Source organism: Thermobia domestica, chromosome 11 (genome assembly GCF_964235325.1).
Source record: "Thermobia domestica chromosome 11, izTheDome1.hap1.1, whole genome shotgun sequence".
Taxonomy (NCBI): domain Eukaryota; kingdom Metazoa; phylum Arthropoda; class Insecta; order Zygentoma; family Lepismatidae; genus Thermobia; species Thermobia domestica.
This window is the reverse complement of record NC_137464.1, coordinates 85053525-85059524: the sequence shown is the minus strand read 5'-3', so window position 1 is coordinate 85059524 and position 6000 is coordinate 85053525. Positions and strand designations below refer to the sequence as shown.

Here is a 6000-nt window from a genome sequence, read left to right as displayed (position 1 = left end):
GCTTCATTTTTTATTACGAAATATGTGCACGATATATATGCACGAAAGTGGTCGCAGAATTATTTTATTTACTTACAGCGGACAACTTCTCTGTTTATTGTTGACCGTTTTCAATCTGATACGGTAAAGATTGTGGAAAAGACTGAAAGGTAGGGTTCCCAAACTTCCCGGTTTAGACAGGACAGTCCCGAATTTACGTCTTTTGTTCCACAAAATATTCAAAACCCCAAATATCCCGGTTTCTGTCCAAAATATAAGTTAATATCAATTATGAGATATTTAAAAACTACTGCTTCTATGAATAATTTAATATCTTATAAATGATTTATAATAATTTAATAATAATAAATAATTTAATAATAAATTGCTAATAGATATAATTTACTAATGCCACTAAAGGTATTGGTAAAAAGTTATTTTTTATTTAACTATTTCTGATGTTTCAGTAAAAAGTAAGTGCGTAACTATGACTATATTGTATTGTAAATTTTAATACGGTGTTCCGCTTTTAGCCTTAATTTTCATAGGGTGTCTCGCGTTTGTAGTTAGGAATCTGGAAGCCGCACTCAAACATGTACTGTACATCATACTTTATCAAACTCGAATACTTTTTACGAAAATCGCTGAGCTTCGTTTTAAAATATTACGAGAGAGAGAAATTCTACCCCACATTCCTATCTGATTTCAATCCCATATCTTAGGGATTATTGAGAAACCACAAAGGATATATACGCAAATTTACATCAAAACAGAATCATTTCTTAAATAAAAGTATCTAAAAAAAATCTTATCATATTATTTAAATATATACATTTTGGAGGTTGGGTTAGTCAGCTACCTTTTCTTTGCGTACCTGTAACTGTTTGCAACGATTGCTGATGCTTGGGGTATTCTTGAAAGGAAATGTTTGATTAAAATCGATTTTCAAGTAGTTTATACTATACACTTTTTTTTTAAGTACACGCTTGTGCAAAGTTGTAACATGGGGTAGATATCGTTTCGTCATTTTTAATGGACTGCAATCCCAGGTAATGAGCCTTATCCAGTACCAGCTTTCTCATACTTTGCAAAACACAACGTAAAACATAGAGACTCAATTATTTATATTTGATGTGCTGATGATAATAAATATTGCGTTTCGTTGACGCAAATCACTACGGAATGAAGCCAAATATGCTTTTATCTCGGGATTAGGGTAAGAGAGATTTTTTAAAATCTGATCTATTTTACAAAAATTATCATGATATAGACCAAGGGAAACTGACACACACACAAATGCTGGTGAAATCTGATTATTGAGAAACCACTCACAGTTCAATTTGTCGCCCCAATTTTATTTATGAACAGATTGGCCTCACACTTGCCACTTTCCGCCTTGATTTACTTAAGCGAAACGCAAAATATGCTTTTGTGATAGTCGGTATAGCACTTAACATTACTTGTTTCATTATTTATATTGCATAGCGAACAACAATTTTGTGATTACTTTTAGGAGATCTTACGATTGCCAAAACATTTATTTTATTAACAGTCAATTTCCTTTATTTGATGGATATGTTGCTTAAGAACTGCTCATTTTAGTACACCACATAATGGAGCATAAAGAGGTGGGATTTACAATAGAAGAAGAAGAAAATATAGACAAGCAGAAGAATAAGTTGTTTGTTTACCATATGGCAATTGAATGTTGGGCTGTCAAAGTGGCAGTGAACTATGTAGGCAGTTGGCATCTGTAAAATAATATTTTTGATTAGCATTTTCAAGTTATATCTACGCATTGATTTTCTTGAGATGTGAACTTGTACACAATTTTATCGTTGTTACATATAGTGGATGTGAAATACCGAGGATCAGTGAGTGATAGAAATGACAGTAACACTTACGTGTTTTTTAAACCAAAACGTAAGTTAATATAATTACTGTTGTTCATATTGTATTTACGGTGCAGTTTTACTATACGGATCCACAGATTGTAAAACGTACGGAAAAATTTGGGAAAGTCTTTAATTTGCCCATTTTATGTCGAGAACAGAATCTAACGAACCCCTTCGAGACTTCTAACCCGTTCCTACTACTACTACTACTACTTATACTATGGATCCGTGTAGTAAAACTGCACGGTATTTACAAAGGAAGCAAGAGAAACGGGCCAGCGAAAGTGTTAGTGGATGGGAATGTATTGTATATGAAAACTTAAATCAATGTGACTTTTTTCATGAAGGGGAAATCATATCATACTGCTACCTGTACAGACATCTATGTGTGAATTAGTATTTTAGAGTAATAATCACAAATAATTTAACTTGACATACAGATAAGCATTTAGTTTGGGGATGTTACCTTATTCGGTAATACTTACAACACGAAAATAATCTACTTTTCTGTATTGTCGTTTATAGCCTCTTCTGTGATTGTTTAGAAATGGGGAACCAAAATTAGTGAAGAACAATGATTTACAGGAGAAATGAGTTGATAGTGTTGAAAAAATATCGCACACAATTTGGCTATTGTTCAGCTTTGGGGGCCAGTTGTTTCACCTACTTTTTTTTCGATATTCTATTCCGATATTTCTTTTTTCACCAAATAAGGTAGCCCTTATGCCACATAGTAGGGTCAAGATGTTTAGGCTTAAAAGTTCTAAAATTTCGTTTTTTATTAGGAAATTTAAGGATAGTTTTGAAACGGGGGGGGGGGGGGTACAGAAAATATACCAAGAAAGTAAGAACATTTAATTTAAAAAACATGTTTCCTCAAATCCAAGGATAGGCCGAAATTTGTGATAAGATTCTGGAATGTCCGGCACACATAGATGAAGGTGGGTTAGTAGCTAGGTTGGTTCTTTATCAAAGCTCAATATTCAATTCAAATAGTGGTACCGAGCGAGAGATAGAGAGTGAAGACGGATTAGTAGCCAGATAGATTACTTTCTTTATTACAACTCAATGGCCATCTTTCAACAGAGAGAAGTACTTATTTCATTACATACTAATGTCTGACGTTAGCATGCCATCACTTAAAATAGTACTAACAAGACGTAGCTCCTGACAAGTAAACGCGGTTCGAGGCATGGAAAATAAATAAATAAAATAGAAAAATAAATATAATATATCTATATATATAAAATTGAAAAGCACCATGTTTGTGACTAAATCTCCTGAACCACCCGACCGATCTCGATCAAATTTGTAACATGGATGAGGTTCGAGGCTGGGCTGGTTTTGGGCTATTCATTTTGATGGTAGAACAGAGGAACGGGGGAGGAGGAGGGGGTATAAAAATAAATAAAACTTAATGATTCCTGAACCACTCGACCGATCTTGATCAAATTTTCAACCTAGATAAGGTTCAGGACTGGGATCGTTTTTGATTTAAATTTGACGGAGGAACGTGGGAGAGTCGAAGGAGGGGGAGATATATAAAAATTAGTTTATGTAAGACTGAAAGTGACTATTTTTGTAACTTAATAACTCTTGAACTATCCGACCGATCTCAGTGTAACGATTTATTTCGCTTTCTTCCTTTCCTCAGAATTTGGCCTAGGTTGAATATTCTCCTGGGTACTGAAGGTATTCCAGGCTGTCCAACCGTAACTTAAATTGTATTTGCACAACGAGAAAAAAAAAACTTAAGTTAAAATATAAAAGAGAAATAAAATAACATCTGCAACAATGAAGAAAGGAAGATTTAAAAAAAAAAATAAATAAAATTAACTATACTTCGAATCAGGATCTTTTCTCCTGTTGAGACCACTGCGAGAAGCACTGTAACTGTTGATAATATCCATAAAGTTTAATTCTTTCGTTTTGAAGACCACTTGCCAATATTGTTAATCGAGCTTATAACTAAGGGATATTCAGATCTCATAACACAATGACGACTACTTCATACAATACAAACTAAATTTATTGTTAGAACAGAAAGAAAAAAAAAAGTGAAACTACAATGACAGAGCTCCCCTTCCCGCACGGGGAGGAAAAGACTGAAACACATTGCAAGTGGAAAAAAAAGGATAATTAGGTTTGAAAATTTAGTCCCAAATTATGTTCCTAATTCCAAATTTTGTCTTCACCAAACCTACCTTTACGACAATATCTACGCGAACAGAACATTTACTTTAATGCACCTCTTAAGTCTCCAAAAAAAAAATTTAGTTCAGGTTATATTTAGTTTCATACAATATAAACTCTGTTTCGTCAATCCGATTCTTAGTGCAAGTACATTTTTGCATTTTGGAGATTTAGAATTACATAGTACAAAATTACAAGTTCTGTTTATATCGGGTTGACCAAAAAAAAAAAAAAAAAAAAAATTGTTATGTTGCCTGAACTCAATTTCGTCACAATTTAGTATTAAATTTTACAATTGTTTTTAAACACTATTACATCATTCGAAAGGAAGGGGGGGTGGTAACATTTCTTTCGCCTGCTGACATACATCAGGAATACAAAATAACTATTACAAAGGTTTACGGCGTACTTATTAAATCGGTTCACAAACTGAATACAATTTTCACCCAACAGCTTTCCTAATGGCTGAACACCCTATGAAAGTGTCAGCGGTGGAGATAGAGAATGGCCGGGCCTACTTAAACGCACTGAAGAAATAAAATATTATCTGCCTTCGAGCGGGCAACCTGTCTATCTCAGGCGCAACACGTCTCTAAATACACACTTTCTTCATATATTTAACTATTTCTTTGCCCATGGCTCATTAAATCGCAACTTCTCTAGTGTCACTTTTGTGTAGCACAAATTTTTAACTACTGATCGTACCTGCCAAATATTTCTTTAAGTTACAGGGTGAGCGGACAAGCTTCAGGTAATTCCATTATCACAAGCATTTATGTTAACAACATGCCAGCAGGATAGAGAGAGAAAGCAGTGAACGTTCTAAACATCACCCCCGGTTTATAATTCCATATTTAAAGTTTACTAGAAGGGTCCTATTAACCACAAACAACAGAGCCAATTTCAGATTTTGGTACACAATAGTTAACAATACTAAAACTAACCTAACTACTATAACTAACAAACAAAGAAAATAAATTCACACAAAACGAAAGAGATTCGAACGAAGATTTGATATGGAGAGGTGCTGAGCTAAGCGTAGATTTTCGATATTTGTAGTTCCAACAGAGACAAGCGGAAGTGGAAGTGAAGGGAGAGGAAGAACGAATTCTATCACCCAGGCGACTGGGGACCCATGCTTGACCGGAAAGATTTACTTTAAACAATCATGTTTCTAAATTCCATTACTCTAAAGAAACTCATATAATGTTATTTTTATCATTGTAGAAACAATTTACAATAAGCAGGCGTATATATTAATTTATCTTTGCTCCCCCCTTTTTATCTGATATATATATATAAAAAAAATATAAATTTTCGAAAACCAAGAATTTAGTTCCTAGTTCAAATTTTTAAGGTTTGTCACGGTTTATAAAACATCAGCCAATTCGTCCGAAACTAAATTTAGACGGCAGCAGTCACTTCCCCTACGCCTGGAATCTTCCGAGTCACATGACCCTTCCGGATTTACAATTTATCTTCTAGATTTACTCCAGCCGCATTATAAATAAAAAAAAGCATTGATGTTACCTTGTAATCCTGGAAACTAACGTTCAAACCTTATCCACTGCAAACTAATCCATTATGGGTGAAGCACGTGCATCATCATCAGGGAAGAAGAATTCTGTTGTAGTTTGGATTATGACGGTCTCACTTCATAGTTGTCCTTTAGTCCTTCACCCCACCTTCCTAGCTGTATTTTTCACTAAAACTCACATATTAAACGCAGCGGGTTTCTTCTATTTTCAAGGTTTCAGTCCACCGTAGCTACCTGGGATGTTAACACGCCATGATCAACCCGAAAAAAGGACGCTATCCCCTCCTGGCGAGGATAGCTTCACTTCGCCCCCCTTAATTTCCAATTGGTAGATTTACTACCGGGAGATTTTTTAAATTTTAACATGCTTATCCACCTATTAAATGTGGTAAAATA

At 34.4% G+C, this 6000-nt stretch overlaps 1 protein-coding gene across 1 annotated transcript in view; it reads left to right on the top strand.

Moving 5' to 3' along the window:
• Positions 1 to 1637: 1637 nt before the first annotated feature.
• LOC145664241 (putative N-acetylated-alpha-linked acidic dipeptidase) overlaps positions 1638 to 6000 on the top strand; it is a 238322-nt gene continuing 233959 nt past the window's right edge. Inside the window, exon 1 of the mRNA XM_081730724.1 lies at positions 1638 to 1902. The gene's annotated coding sequence lies outside the window, so the exon portion shown is untranslated. The remainder of the gene's footprint in view (positions 1903 to 6000) is intronic.